Source organism: Cervus elaphus, chromosome 5, assembly GCF_910594005.1.
Source record: "Cervus elaphus chromosome 5, mCerEla1.1, whole genome shotgun sequence".
Classification (NCBI taxonomy): domain Eukaryota; kingdom Metazoa; phylum Chordata; class Mammalia; order Artiodactyla; family Cervidae; genus Cervus; species Cervus elaphus.
Window position 1 is genome coordinate 25746762 of NC_057819.1, and position 14767 is coordinate 25761528.

Genomic DNA, 14767 nt, shown 5'->3' on the forward strand with positions numbered 1-14767 from the left:
TTGACTAAGCTGTTGATTATGAGAACAAATCCTGGTCCAGAATACTTTTTCCTTTGTCTTTGAAACATAAACTCTAACGGGTTAAGTTAATGTAAAACGTTTTTACAGACTTGGGTCAGATTTCTAGAATTTGCACCGAGTCCTGGTCATTTGACAGGAAGAGGGGCTGCAAAGTTTCGCTTGAGAACCTGCTGCCAGCACTGCAGAGTCGACAAAGTGCTCAGGGATCCTTGAAGTCAAGGAAAAGAATAGTCCTGATGAAGTCACAATTTTTTAAAATTAAATCAAAGTCAGTGTTGAAATGTCTCTCTCCACGGTCTTAGCAGGAGATGTCTGAATACTTAAATGATTCGGGGCTTCCCAGTGCCACAAGTGGTAAAGGATCTGCCTGCCAATGCAGGAGATGCAAGAGATGCAGGTTAGTTCCTGGGTCTGGAAGATCCCCTGGAGGAGGGCATGGCTACCCACTCCAGTATTCTTGCCTGGGAAATCCCATGGACAGAGGAGCCTGGTGGGCTACGGTCCATGGAGTCGCCAAGAGTCGGACACAACTGAGCATGCAAATTTTGAGTTTTGAGTTTTTGAGTGTGTTAGTGGGAGTGGAAGGGAAAAACACCCTGGCGGAGTCTCTCTCTCTCTCCAGGAACCTTTTTCCAAAAGATGTGACACAGCTTCTGGATGGATGTGAATTTAGAGGATGCTGTTCACCCTCCCATCACAGCTGTCCGGCACCTTCTCCTAGGCTGTGGTTCCCACTGGGCTCCAGGACCTGCTCTCAGGCCCTGGGGGTGGACAGCTGCCTGCTCTGCTGGTCTCCTGTCTCACCAGGCCCGGTACTCCCTACTGTCTCCTGGCCCATGCCTCTTGAAATGATCTCAGTGTTGAGGTCTCTTAGCTGAAACACTTGGAGCATGCCATCTTCCCTGCCAGGATGCTAACGCCGTCCTAAAATAGAGACACATCTCTGCTCCATCTAACAAATGGAGCCATCTTTCGGGTCCTGAGAAAGAAGACACAAGGCAGAGGCAGGGTATGCTCTGGTCACATACGGAAAATGAACAAGTTCTTTTTGTTTCACTGGAGCTGCTAAGATGCTAAGGACCTAGACTATCTTACATATCCAGCAATAAGAAATTTACATGAAAAAACACTAGGCTTTTTTTTTTTTTTTTTTTTTTTTCAGAATCCTTGAGTCAGAGAAGTTGAAGAAAAAAATTGTTTGGTATACTCCCTTTTATCACAAGGTTAGACACACTTGTGCCAAGACCTAAGCAGAGGACTGTTGAACTTGGAGGTGGGGAGCTCCATGGTGGGGGACATCCTTGTTTGACAGTTACCCAGCTTGGGCAAAGCAGAGGTTGGAAATCATAAACTCTCCAGCAGTTCGTCCTCTTGGGGAATCTCAGTTTTTGCCAGAAAGAGACTGCACTTGATTTGTGGCTAAATTTTTACAAAAATGCTTGTAAGCCCCAAAGAAGCAATCTTTCTAGACAAGCTTCCTCAACCACAAGACTTCATCTGCTCCATTATTCTTCACAATGGCAGAAGGGGCCTATGGTAACAGACCATGTCAGTATAACATCGTCTCTCACTCATGCATTCACCTGTGTACTCATTAATTCTGTGATTAATGTATGCTTGTATTCATTAATTCATTTGTGCATTCATTACTTCATGCATTCACTCATTCACTAATTTACTCAATCAACATTTACTGACTGCCTTCTAGAGGCCAGATCTTGTCCTAAAAGCTGAAAGTCCCTCTCAAGGAGGTTACATTTTGGTAGGAGAAAACAAACAATATACAAGTAAACAATTAAAACAAGCAAGATAAGTTTTCTCAGAAGAAACTAAAATCAGAGGATGAACATTCACTAATTTACTCAATCAACATTTACTGAGTGCCTTCTAGATGCCAGATCTTGTCCTACAAGATGTAACAAAGTCCCTCTCAAGGAGGTCATATTTTGGTAGGAGAAAGCAAACTATATACAAGTAAACAATTAAAACAAGCGAGGTAAGTTTTCTCGGAAGAAACTTAAATCAGAGGATGTGATAGCAACCTCTTATCACAGGTAAGATGGCCAAGAGAGGCATCAACAAGTAAGTGACATGAAACCAAGACCTGATTAACTGACCCGGAGTCAGAAATACAAAGTGTGGAGAGAAACAGCACCAGAAGGTGGAAGAAGCAGTAAGTGCAAAGGCCCTGGGGCAGAGACAAGTGCAGTAAGTTCCAGAAAGACAGGAATAGCCAGTGTAGCCAGGTCCAGGCTGTAAATGGGTCGTGGTAGGATGAGGTCATGAGGGCTGAAGGATTACCTGGGGGCCAAAGAGCACAGGGTCCTGCAGGAAAAAGTTTAGACTTTCATCTCTGTGTAGTAAGAGGAAATGGGTGGGGGTAAGAAGTGGGGATGTGACTCAATTTCTGTTTTATTAAGGTGACTGTGTCTCCACTTGAGGGGATAATCCATCTTAGGAAGGACATATCAAAGCTGAGGATGTACCTCTTGGCTACTATACACAGGGCAGACTTGAGAATATCCTTCGTTCAGCCCACGAGCATTTATTGTGTGGTTTCTCTATGCCAGACTGGGCAGTGGTGATACACTGATAGGGAAAAAAGATACGGAGCCAGCCCACATTGCGCTTTCTGGGAGGGTAACAAGACCAAAAATGATCCAGAAAGCAGAACACAGCAAGTGCAAAGGCTCTGGGGTGGCTGGAGCATGCCCACCAGAAGAACCAAGAGGAAGCAGTGTGTCTTATTGTGAGGAGGAGGCTTGGCCTTCCAGACCTCAAGTTATCTGACTCCTCAGGGTCTCCTTGGCCTTGTTGTCTTTGTATTCCCCTTTCCATTCTATTTCTGCAATTCTGGCCTCTGCCCTGTCCCTCAAACATGTCAGGCACCTAGACTTCTGTCTCAAGCCTTTATACTTGCTGTTCCCTCTGCTGGAATATTCGTTCCCCAGATTTCTGCACAACTCCCTTTCTCCCTTCATCCAGCTCTCTATTCACATGTCACACTATCAGTGAGACCTTCCCAACCACTGAATGTAAAGTAGTACTTTTATCTTTATCATGCTTTGTCATCCCCTGACATATACATCAATCTGTTTATTAATTCACTGCCAGAATCAAGGGCAGCACCCAGCAAGTATTTGGCACACATTAGGTGCTCAATAAATATCAGTTGAGTGCAAGCGTGTGTCCGCAGGTATGAGTTTTCATCAGGGTCATTACACTGGAATATCTGCAGGAAACTAGGGTCCAAGGCATCTGGGGTTCATTTTCTCTGAAAAGCAGCATATGCTGTCTTACTTTTCCAGCTATCCAAGTGCAAATCTACTTGGCAGCCCCCTGATAGAGCAAAAGAGGCCTCTGAAACACACTATCACCAACTCTGTGTGCTGGTGGACTCCTGATTTGCATAACATCACACACCACTGGCTTCCCTGGTAGCTCAGTTGTTAAAGAATCCGCCTGCAACGCAGGAGATCCCGGTTTGATTCCTGGGTTGGAAGATCCCACTGGAGAAGGGCTAGGTTACACACTCCAGTATTCTTGGGTTTCCCTTGTGGCTCAGCTGGTAAAGAATCCACCTGCAAAGCAGAAGACCTGGGTTCGATCCCTGAGTTGGGAAGATCCCCTGGAGCAGGGAAAGTCTACCCACTCCAGTACTCTGGCCTGGAGAATTCCATGGACTGTATAGCCCATAGGGTCGCAAAGAGTCAGACACAACTGAGCAACTTTCACTTCACTTCACTTCACACACCTTAGGGAGAAAGCACACATTGTTGCAGCAAAGACATTACTTTACCGACAAAAGTCTGTCTAGTCAAAGCCATGGTTTTTTCAGTAGTCATGTATGGGTGTAAGAGCTGGACCATAAAGAAAGCTGAGTGCCAAAGCATTGATGCTTTCGAACTATGGTGTTGGAGAAGACTCTTGAGAATCCCTTGGACAGTAAGGAGATCCAACCAGCCAATCCTAAAGGAAATCAATCCTGAATATTCATTGGAAGGACTGATGCTGAAGCTGAAGCTCTAATACTTTGGTCACCTGAGGCGAAGAACTGACTCACTGGAAAAGATTCTGATGCTGGGAAAAACTGAAGGCAGGAGGAGAAAGGGATGACAGAAGATGAGATGGGTGGATGGCATCACTGACTTGATGGACATGAGTTTAAGCAAGCTCCGGGAGTTGATGATGGACAGGGAGGCCTGGTGTGCCACAGTCCGTGGGGTCACAAAGAATCGGACACGACTGGGCGACTTAATTGAACTGAACTGAAACTGAGTTATCTGTATGAAGACACGTGGCCCATCAGCGATATTTGGAAACAAAAGAGCCAACACACGAATGTGACCAATGGAGTAATTATCAGTTCAGACAGATGCTGAATGCATGTTGGCCCAACTCCAGAGCTGTAATCACACCACATTAACATAAAATGAGCGTTCTTCATTTACCGACCATGTGTCCCCTCTGCAGCCATCCCTCGGAACTCTGAAGATGGTGTCAGGTACGAGGTAATACAATTTAGTTGACGACTGTGATCACCAGATGTTCAAATGACAGGGCACCTCGATCACCTTGGGACCATCACACTTTAACCCCTATGAATTGCTCCTGCCTTTCGTATCATCTGATCACTGAATGAAGCCACTTCTTGAGGATTAGCGTGTTGGTCCCCAGCATGAGGACAGAGGGTCTCCTGCACCAAGGATCCCATGGTCACAGCGTACTTCATCTCCAACACAAGGTGGTTCCCTGACCACCAACCCACACCCCAGTGATCCACATCACAGCCAATGACTCCATCTCTCATCCAAACACACTTCTGAACCCTTGGCATCATCCTTGACCCCTCCCTGTCTGTCATATTCCATGGCAAATTCTTCAACAAATCTTGCTGATTTCACCTTGAAAATACACCTAGACCTGATCACTCCTGTCTCCCCTCTACTCCCACCTTGGGAAAGCACCCACATCTCGTGTCTCAAGCATCACTCCTGATCTACCACCTTCCTTCCACCCCTGCTCCTCATCTCTCATTGCGGCCACTGCAATGACCCTTGACAAATGAAAAGCAGAAGCGATTCATCACGTCAGCTATCTACCACTCCCTGAGGAGCATCGATCCCTCCCTAGATCCACAGACTTGGTAAGGGGACATCACAGCGCCTGCAAGCTAATGGGAGGGAGGGTGGTGAGAGGGACATGCACTATTCTGGCCTGGTCCTCACGGTCTTCCAGGGTGTCACTCTCTTTCATGGCTGTTATACCCTGATTAGAAGCTTTAATTAGCCTGCTGGAACATTCGGGAACAAAGCCAGTCAACCCGACCCAAACCATCTCACATCAACCAATAGCCGGCCAACTTCATGTCCAGCCAAGTCCAGCTAAGATGACAGCACCGTTGAGCCAAGCCACAGACTCTCAGCAGTATGAGACATTCTTGTTTTGAGCCATGGGTTTGGGGGAGGCTTGTTATGCAGCGGTATTATGACAAAGGTGTGTCTCATGACACTTAGAACAGAAACACTTGGAATTCTACTTGGACCCATAAGATGCTACCAGACCGACCTCGCCCCAATCTAAGCTTCATTTCCAACTCCCGCCCTTCCCTCCCTGTTCACCAGCCATCTGGCTGATCCTTGGACCTGTCTGGAATCCTCCCATCCCTCCACCTGCCTGGTGCTCCGCCCCTGAATGTTGACAAGCCCTTCCCCCCACTTCATTGAGAAGCTCTGCTGAGTGGAGGTGTCTGAGACAGGATGCCTCCCAGCCACTCATTCTTGTGCCGTTGATTTACAAAGCTGTGTTAATTTCTGTTATCCAGCAAAGTGCTTCAGTTATACATATATTTACATTCTTTTTCATATTCTTTTCCATGATGGTTTATCATAGGATGCTGAATATATGTGCTGTACACTAGAACCTTGTCATTTCCAGCTACATTTTTGAAGGGTCACTACGTCACTTCCTACTGCCTGGCTCTAATTTATTTTTCTTCTAAGCATTTGTTGCTGCCTGACATCATGTTACAAATGCTTGTCTTTTTCTGCATGAACTGTTCCCAATGACTCGGTTTTGTAACTACAGCAATCCCTGCTGTGGGGAACTGGGCCTGGAACACAAGCAGTGCTCAAGTGACAATTGTGATTGAACGAACAAATGAATGATGGAATGGTCATGCAATAAACACCCACAGGCCGGGGATACCACGCCTTGTTCCAACCGTGTAGACTTCTGTTGAGATGTTCAGGTACATCTTTTTACCCTGATAAGGGGGCTGAGGGTGCGGCAATTCCCAACCAAACAAGACGAATAGACACAGGGGAGCCTTCTCATCTCACCTTTGTTCAGACTCTGATGTTTTCCATCTCATGGTATTGTTTTAAAATATTTTTATTTATTTATTTGACTGTGTCGGGCCCTAGTTGTGGCACATGTGGGATCTTTAGTTGCAGTATGCGGGATCTAGCTTCCTAACCAAGCATTGAACCCAGGCCCCCAACTTCAGAACTTGGTGTCTTAGCCACTGGACCACCACAGAAGTCTCATCTCTTGGTATTTTTAATTCCATAGACCAGAAATGGGTCCAGGAATATTAAATTTCCTCTTCTTCAATTCCCACCACAAAGAACACTTCTTGGGTTCCTCCTAAGTGTAGGAAATCTGGCTTCAAAGATTCTCCCCAATTTTCCTTGCTAACAGCTGAAGACAATGGCCTGAGGAACCCACATGTCTTTAGAAATAATAAGGACTTGCCCGACTGGTCAGTGGCTAAGACTGTGCTCCCAGGGCAGGGGCCCAGGTTACTTTCTGGTTGGGGAACTAGATCCCACATGCCGCAACTAAGAGTTCACATACTTCAAACCCAACACAGTCAAATAAATCAATAAAAGTTTTAAAATAAAAAGTAAAAATAATAATTGATGAATTCACTGTATACATACATATTGTTTAATCATGCTTATTTCTGAAACCCCAAAAGAAAGGCACATGGGAAAATTGCCCCTCAGTTGCTATGAAGATGCTTCAGAAGGTATTTTCTACTATACTGTTCTGCGTCCTCCTCTAACATAACATTCTAAGTAAGACCATCACGTTTCGTTTTCCATGCTTTGTTTTTCTGGGGAAACAGTAGGTTCCTTTCTCTAAGGAATGCGAATTACATAATTGTTTCTATTTCCCTGTATATCCAGGCTGCATGAAGACGCAGGCCAAATTAGATTTTAAAGTAACTATGTCTAACTTCCAAGCTGGTGAATTTAAATTCTCCTTTCTCTTTATCTGAATTTTCTCCTTCCATTCATATTATCTGTGCATGTTCTATTACACATGATGGTTTTTTGTGATTTGACGATATTCTGGGAAATAAGCACGATAAAAATATATATATGCAGACAGTGAATTCATCAATTATTTTTACTTTTTATTTTAAAAATTTTATTGATTTATTTGACTGTGTTAGGTTTGCAGTATGTGAACTCTTAGTTGCAGCATGTGGGATCTAGTTCCCCAACCAGGGGTTGAACCTTGGCCCCCCGCACTGGGAGCACAGAGTCTCAGCCACTGCACCACCCAGGCAAGTCTCTATTATTTTTAAAAGTATAAAAATCAGAACAAATTCAAATCTGGTAAAATATTATCCATTTGGTTAGGGCAGGGGGTTCTAGACAGTTTCAGTATTATTCTAATCAGATTGTCTTAGAAAACAGCCACATATTCAATCTTATCTTAGTTTCACAAATAGCTTTTGTATTTTGAAGGAAAAGATAGGTTCCATTCACAATTCGGAGAAGGAAATGGCAACCCACTCCAGTATTCTTGCCTGCAGAATCCCATGGACAGGGGAACCTGGCAGGCTATAGTCCATGGGGTCACAAAGAGTCAGACACGACTTAGCAGCTACATATTCCCAGTTTCGTAAAAAAAACAGGGATGAGGTGATTCTGTGAGCTGGTCACCAGTTCCTATCCCAAACCAGCGGCACAGCATCTTTGCTTCTCCCAGATGAGGGTCAGGGGTCAGCCATGTGGTCCAGGTTCCGCTGTAGGTATGCTGACGCTGGAATCCTGCACCACCCAAACTCCCCCTCACTGGGCAAGTTCTCTTTGTGTGCGCGTGTTAAATCGCCTCAGTCATGTCTGACAAGGGCATGCCAACCCATGCCGGTATTCTTGCCTGGAGAAGCCCATGGACAGAGTTCTCTCTGGTTCTCAGCAAATCAGGTTGACCAACACCAGTCTGGGGATTCAATTTAATTCAAATCAATGACAACCTCAAACCGTACATCACATTCCAGGAGTTGTGAGGATGTCCAGGAACTTCTGGAAGCGCAAGGTCATCATTTTACCTGAGTTAACAGAAACGATAGCGTTTTCTAAGTCAAGTCAGCTGCATCTCAGCTCAGCACGGCAATCACCTCCTCTTTTCTCCATCACCCACTGATGGGCTTTGCTGCTCAAGGCGGAAAAAAGGCTAAAGGGGGCGGTGGGGTGTGTGGAATGTATTGAGAGTCTGAGGTTAGCAGATGCAAACTAGTATGTAGAGAAGGAATAAACAGCAATGTCCTACTGTATAGCACAGGGCACACTATTCAATATCCTGTGATAAACCATAACGGAAAAGAATACATATGTATAACTGAATCACTTTAATGTACAGCAGAATTTAGCACAATATTGTAAATCAACTATACATCAATTAAATAAATTCTTAAAAAATAATAAAATGGGCTTCTCTGGTAGCTCAGATGGTAAAGAATCTGCTTGCAATGCAGGAGACTCAGGTTCAATCCCTGGGTTGGGAAGATCCCCTGGAGAAGGACTGGCTACCCCTTCCAGTATTCTTGCCTTGGAAATTCCACAGACAGAGGAGCCAGGCAGGCTACAGTCCATGGGGTCGCAGACAGTCATACACTACTGAGCCTTAACACTTTCACTTTCACCAGATTGGAAAAAAAGGCTAATTTTGAATAGCCCTTTTATTACCAAGACCAAATTATCAGAAGAACATGGTGTATTCAACTGGTCCAAGTTGAAGCAATGCTGACAAAACATGAGTTTCCTGGCTTGAGAGTGGTTCTTTGAAAGCAGCAAAGTTTAGCAGTTCTGTCCAAGAGTCCAGGGATTTCAGCAACTCTATCAGGCTTGTCACCTCCCTGATCTTTTCCCTCCTGATCTCAGGCCAAAAGGCTCTCAGTGCCCAGTGTAAGAAAAGGGCAGGTCCCACAGGGTTTTGCAAATTCACAAGACACACTTTCCTTCAACTGCCATGGAATCAGTTCAGTTCAGTTCAGTTCAGTTGCTCAGTTGTGTCCAACTCTTTGCGACCCATGAATCACAGCACGCCAGGCTTCTCTGTCTATCACCAACTCCCAGAGTTTACTCAAACTCATGTCCATTGAGTTGGTGATGCCATCCAGCCATCTCATCCTCTGTCGTCCTCTTCTCCTCCTACCCCCAATCCCTCCTAGCATTAGGGTCTTTTCCAATGAGTCAACTCTTCGCATGAGGTGGCCAAAGTATTGGAGTTTCAGCTTTAGCATCAGTCCTTCCAATGAACACCCAGGACTGATCTCCTTCAGGATGGACTGGTTGGATCTCCTTGCAGTCCAAGGGACTCTCAAGAGCCTTCTCCAACACCACAGTTCAAAAGCATCAATTCTTCGGTGCTCAGCTTTCTTCACAGTCCAACTCTCACATCCATACATGACTACTGGAAAAACCATAGCCTTGACTAGACGGACCTTTGTTGGCAAAGTAATGTCTCTGCTTTTTAATATGCTGTCTAGATTGGTCATAACTTTCCTTCCAAGGAGTAAGCGTTTTTTAATTTCATGGCTGTAGTCACCATCTGCAGTGATTTTTGGAGCCCAAAAAAATAAAGTCTGACACTGTTTCCACTGTTTCCCCATCTATTTGCCATGAAGTGATGGGACCAGATGCCATGATCTTAGTTTTCTGAATGTTGAGCTTTAAGCCAACTTTTTCACTCTCCTCTTTCACTTTCATCAAGAGGCTTTTCAGTTCCTCTTCACTCTCTGCCATAAGGGTGGTGTCATCTGCATATCTGAGGTTATTGATATTTCTCCCAGCAAACTTGATTCCAGCTTGTGCTTCTTCCAGCCCAGCGTTTCTCATGATATACTCTGCATAGAAGTTAAATAAGCAGGGTGACAATATACAGCCTTGACATACTCCTTTTCCTATTTGGAACCAGTCTGTTGTTCCATGTTCAGTTCTAACTGTTGCTTCCTGACCTGCATATAGGTTTCTCAAGAGGCAGGTCAGGTGGTCTGGTATGCCTATCTCTTTCAGAATTTTCCACAGTTTATTGTGATCCACACAGTCGAAGGCTTTGGCATAGTCAATAAAGCAGAAATAGATGTTTTTCTGGAACTCTCTTGCTTTTTCGATGATCCAGCGGATGTTGGCAATTTGATCTCTGGTTCCTCTGCCTTTTCTAAAACCAGCTTGCCATGGAATCAACTCCCTTACAAAGGACATGCCTCTTCTAATCTCCAGATCTTTTTTGTCTCTTTTTGCATGGAGCACAAATCTTTTGAGAAAGAGCCCCGTTTGCCTCCACTAAGGCCCCTGTCCCAGGCCAGCCTGGTTGGGCTTGTCCTGCAATTCAGCCCTCCTGCAGGGGCCCCATGGCTCATCCACTCATTACAAGGGTACTGAGGAGAAGAATTTTATGAAGGGGTTTGGGATCGACATGTACACACTGCTATATTTAAAATGGATAACCAACAAGGATCTCCTGTGTAGCGCCGGAAACTCTGCTCAATGTTATGTGGCAGCCTGGATGGGAGGAGAGTTGAGGGGAGAAAGGATACATGTATATGATGACTGAGTCTCTTTGCTGTCCACCTGAAGCTATCACAACACTGATAATTGGCTATATTCCAATATAAAATAAAAAGTTAAAAGAAAAAGAAACTTTCTGAAGGTACTCAGTGCCTGGCTTTGTTCCAGAAATAAAGCTAGGAGTGGATGGCATCAGGGCAGAGTGGAGAACAGAGGTCTGAAGAGGTGAGGGTGACCACACGGCCTGGGCTGAGGCCAGTAAGGGCACCAGGCTTTGGGTAAGTGACTGGGGCGGGAGGAAGGGTCACATGGATGGTTTGAGGATGGTGCTGGGATCTTATTTCTAATTTTACAGTACTGCTCTGGCTGCCAAGTGAAGAATAGGACACAACAGTAGTGGGAGCTGGTGACCCAGGGGAGGCGGTGACCAGGATCCCAGGCCCATAACACTGTCACTTGTCCCCATGGGCCCCTCACAGCCTCTAACCTCTCCTGCTCTTGCTGCCTTCCTGGTGACAAAGATGACCATGCCCACTGATGGCTGTCCATGGCCTGCTCATCAGCTAAAGTCTCATCACCCAATTTCACCCTTAGAAATGGAACCAAAGGGAGGAGCCCAACCAGACCCCACACTCTCTCCTTACAGACCACAGTCCAGCTCCCCAGACCCTGGGATTCCACACCCCAAAGTCCCCAAGCTCACACTCAGCTCCTGCACAGTCCCCCTCCCCAGTCTACGTCCCCACCAAAGGCCGATGACAGCCCTGGTGTGTACCCCCTGGACCAGAAGGCAGCCAAGGAGAGGCTGTTTGCAGGGCACCACAGACAGAACCTGGATGTGAACTCAGGTGTCTCCATGTGTGCAAGGCCCTGAGGATGAGGCCCAAAGCCCAGGTCAGACAGAAGGGTGGCGGGGCCCCTAAAGCTGGGAATGCACAGCCCTTCATCCACTCTGGATGAGAGGAAAGACTGGCCTGAAACCCAGCAGGCAGGCAGGAGACACAGAAGGGAACTTCACATCCCAGAATTATAAACGGGGCCTCCTCTGCTCACAGGTAGCATTGGTCCTATTGGCACCTCCCTCAAACACTCTAGGGTGGAGCAGGCTGAATAATGTTCCCCAAAGATGTTCACCCCTCTTGCCCTGGGGGACTTGGGACTATGTCAACTTACAGGACAAAGGGATTTTTCACTGGGATTAAGTTAAGGATGTTGAGATGGGGAGATTGTCCAAGTGGAGTGTCATCACAGGTTCCTGACACAAGGCAGGCAAGAAGTCAGAGAAGAGAGAAGATGCTAATTGCTGGCTTTGCAGGGAGGGGGAGGGACCGGGAGCAGCTGTCAGAAGGTAGAGACGGCAGGAAATGGTCTCCCCATAACCTTCTGAGAGGCAGGCAGTTCTACCAACACCTTGATTTTAGCCCATGTGACTCATTTTGGATCTGACCTCCTGAAGTGTAAGAGAATATATTTGTTGACTCACAGGCTTGGAGAACGAACCTACGGTTGCTAAAGGGAAGGATAGGGGGAGGGGATAGTTAGGGAGTTTGGGATGGACTTGTGCACACATGTGCTTTATTTAAAATGTGTAACCAACAAGGACCTACTGTATAGCATCCAGAACTCTGTTCAAAGTTATGTGGCAGCCTGGATGGGAGGGGGCTTGGGGAAAACAGATACATATAAATGTATGGCTGAGTCCCTTCACTGTCCACCTTAACCTACTACAACTCTGCTTGATAATCGGCTATGTGTGTGTGCATGTGCTAAGTCGATTCAGTCGTGTCCGACTCTCTGATCCCATGGATCATAGACTGCCAGGCTCCTCTGTCCATGGGATCCTCCAGGCAAGAATACTGGAGGGAGTTGCCATGCGCTCCTCCAGGGGATCTTCCTGACCCAGGGATCGAATCCACATCTCTTATATGTCTCCTGCATTGGCAGGTGGGTTCTTAGCTTGGGAAGTCCTAATCGACCATGTGCTGCGCTGTGTTTAGTCGCTCCATTGTATCTGACCCTTTGCGACCCCATGGACTGCAGCCCACCAGGCTTCTCTGTCCACGGGGATTCTCCAGGCAAGAACACTGGAGTGGGTTCCCATACCTTCCTCCAGAGAATCTTCCCAACCCAGGGATCGAACCCAGGTCTCCTGCATAGAAGGCAGATTCTTTACTGTCTGAGCCACCAGGGAAGCTCCTATACCCCAATAGAAAATAAAAAGTTTTCTAAAAAAAAAAAAGCTTTTGCACATGAAAAAAGAGAGAAAATATATCTGTTTTATTTTACATTGTGACAATTTGTTATAGCAACAATTAGACACTAACAGTTTCTCAACCTTGGTGCCAATGACATTTTGGGCCACTTAGTTCTCTGCTGTGGAAGCGGTCCTGTACATTGTGGGAGGGTTAGCAACATCCCTGGCCTCTGCCCATGAGATGCCAATAGCCCCCTCCCCAGTCATATACATAAAAAATGTCTCCAGATTGTCAAATGCCTCCTGCAGGCATGGTCACCCAGGAGGTACAGACACCCAGAACCTCTACCCTACACTCTCCTTCATGGTGACTTTACTCCAACAGACCCTCAGCAAAGCCCCTGGGTATATTCTGCTTTCCCAACCCATCCTCCACTGGCTCCACCAAACACTAACCACCACCTTTCCCAATCTCTATGGGTAGAGAGTTGAATGAAGCACAGTTTGTGCCCTGAGAGAACTCACAGTGGTCCAGGTAGCTCCTGAAATTAATAATTACATGGCATCTCACTCCATGAGGGCTATGTTCTAAATTCAGAGCAAAGGGTAAAAAGAAACATGGTCAGGGTTAGCCTTGGTCTTTCCTCCAGAGAGAGCCAGGGAGACACTTGGGGGCCTCTCAGACACCCCCAGCATTGGGCGTGGCTCTGTCACCTCCTGAATCACACGAAGGTGCGGTTCCCCTCTAGGACCAGCAGAAAGAATAGGGCATCTTTACTCTCAAACTGGGGACTTCACCGATGGCTGAGCGGTAAAGAATCCGCTTGCAATGCAGGAGATTCGGGTTCGATCCCTGGGTCAGGAAGATCTCCTGGAGGAGGAAATGGCAACCGACTCTAGTATTCTTGCCTGAGAAATCTCATGGACAGAGGAGCCTGGCGGGCTACAGTCCAAAGTGTTGAAAAGAGTTGGACACGACTAAGCATGAGCACGCACATGCACTCTTAAATTGAGATGTAATTCACATACCATAGAATCACTCCTTAAAGCGTACAATTCAGAGGTGTTGGTACATTCACAATGCTTGGTAATCATCACACTAATTCCAGAATATTTTCATCACACCCAAAAGAAACCCTGTATCCATTTTGCACCTCACCCTAGTCCTTACCAATCATGGATCTGAGTCCCCTCAGGGTTCTAGCAGTTCCCCCAAGTAAGCTAAAGGTGGATTTAAAGTCACTTCCTCTTGCAGGACGGTGGGTGGGCACACTATAACTCTGTTTTGTGCTTGTGCAATACAAATGCTTAATCTACGTACTAGATTGTAGAATTGCAGGTGATTATTTTATTCTTTTATGTTAAAACTTTTTCTGCACTATGAGAATCCAATAAAATTTTAACACTTAAAAGGCAACGAATTCATTCAGCTTAACTCAGTAATATCAAAAGCAAATCAACCCACCCATTAAATATTGAAGGAGATCCCAGCTCATCAGGAATGCATGAGCCTATCCAATTACCTGCAGCTTGATAAAGCAATTTTCTGAGTTAGCTATTCTCTTTATAACAAAGGTCGTTAACCATCTGAAGAACAGCTTAAAATTCATGAAATCTGAAAAACCAATGTAGACACCTCTGGTCTTCAACTTAAGCCCAATTTCCATTCCGGAGTGCTGCCTAGCATCTCTTGCTCAGCTGTGTTTAACATTCTAAGAAATGGAAATGCATAATTGGTTTTACG

The 14767-nt window shown here is 45.8% G+C and overlaps 1 protein-coding gene across 11 annotated transcripts in view; it reads right to left on the reverse strand.

Moving 5' to 3' along the window:
* Positions 1 to 14767, reverse strand: part of RIMBP2 (RIMS binding protein 2) — a 299129-nt gene that overhangs the window by 100415 nt on the left and 183947 nt on the right. The window lies entirely within an intron of this gene.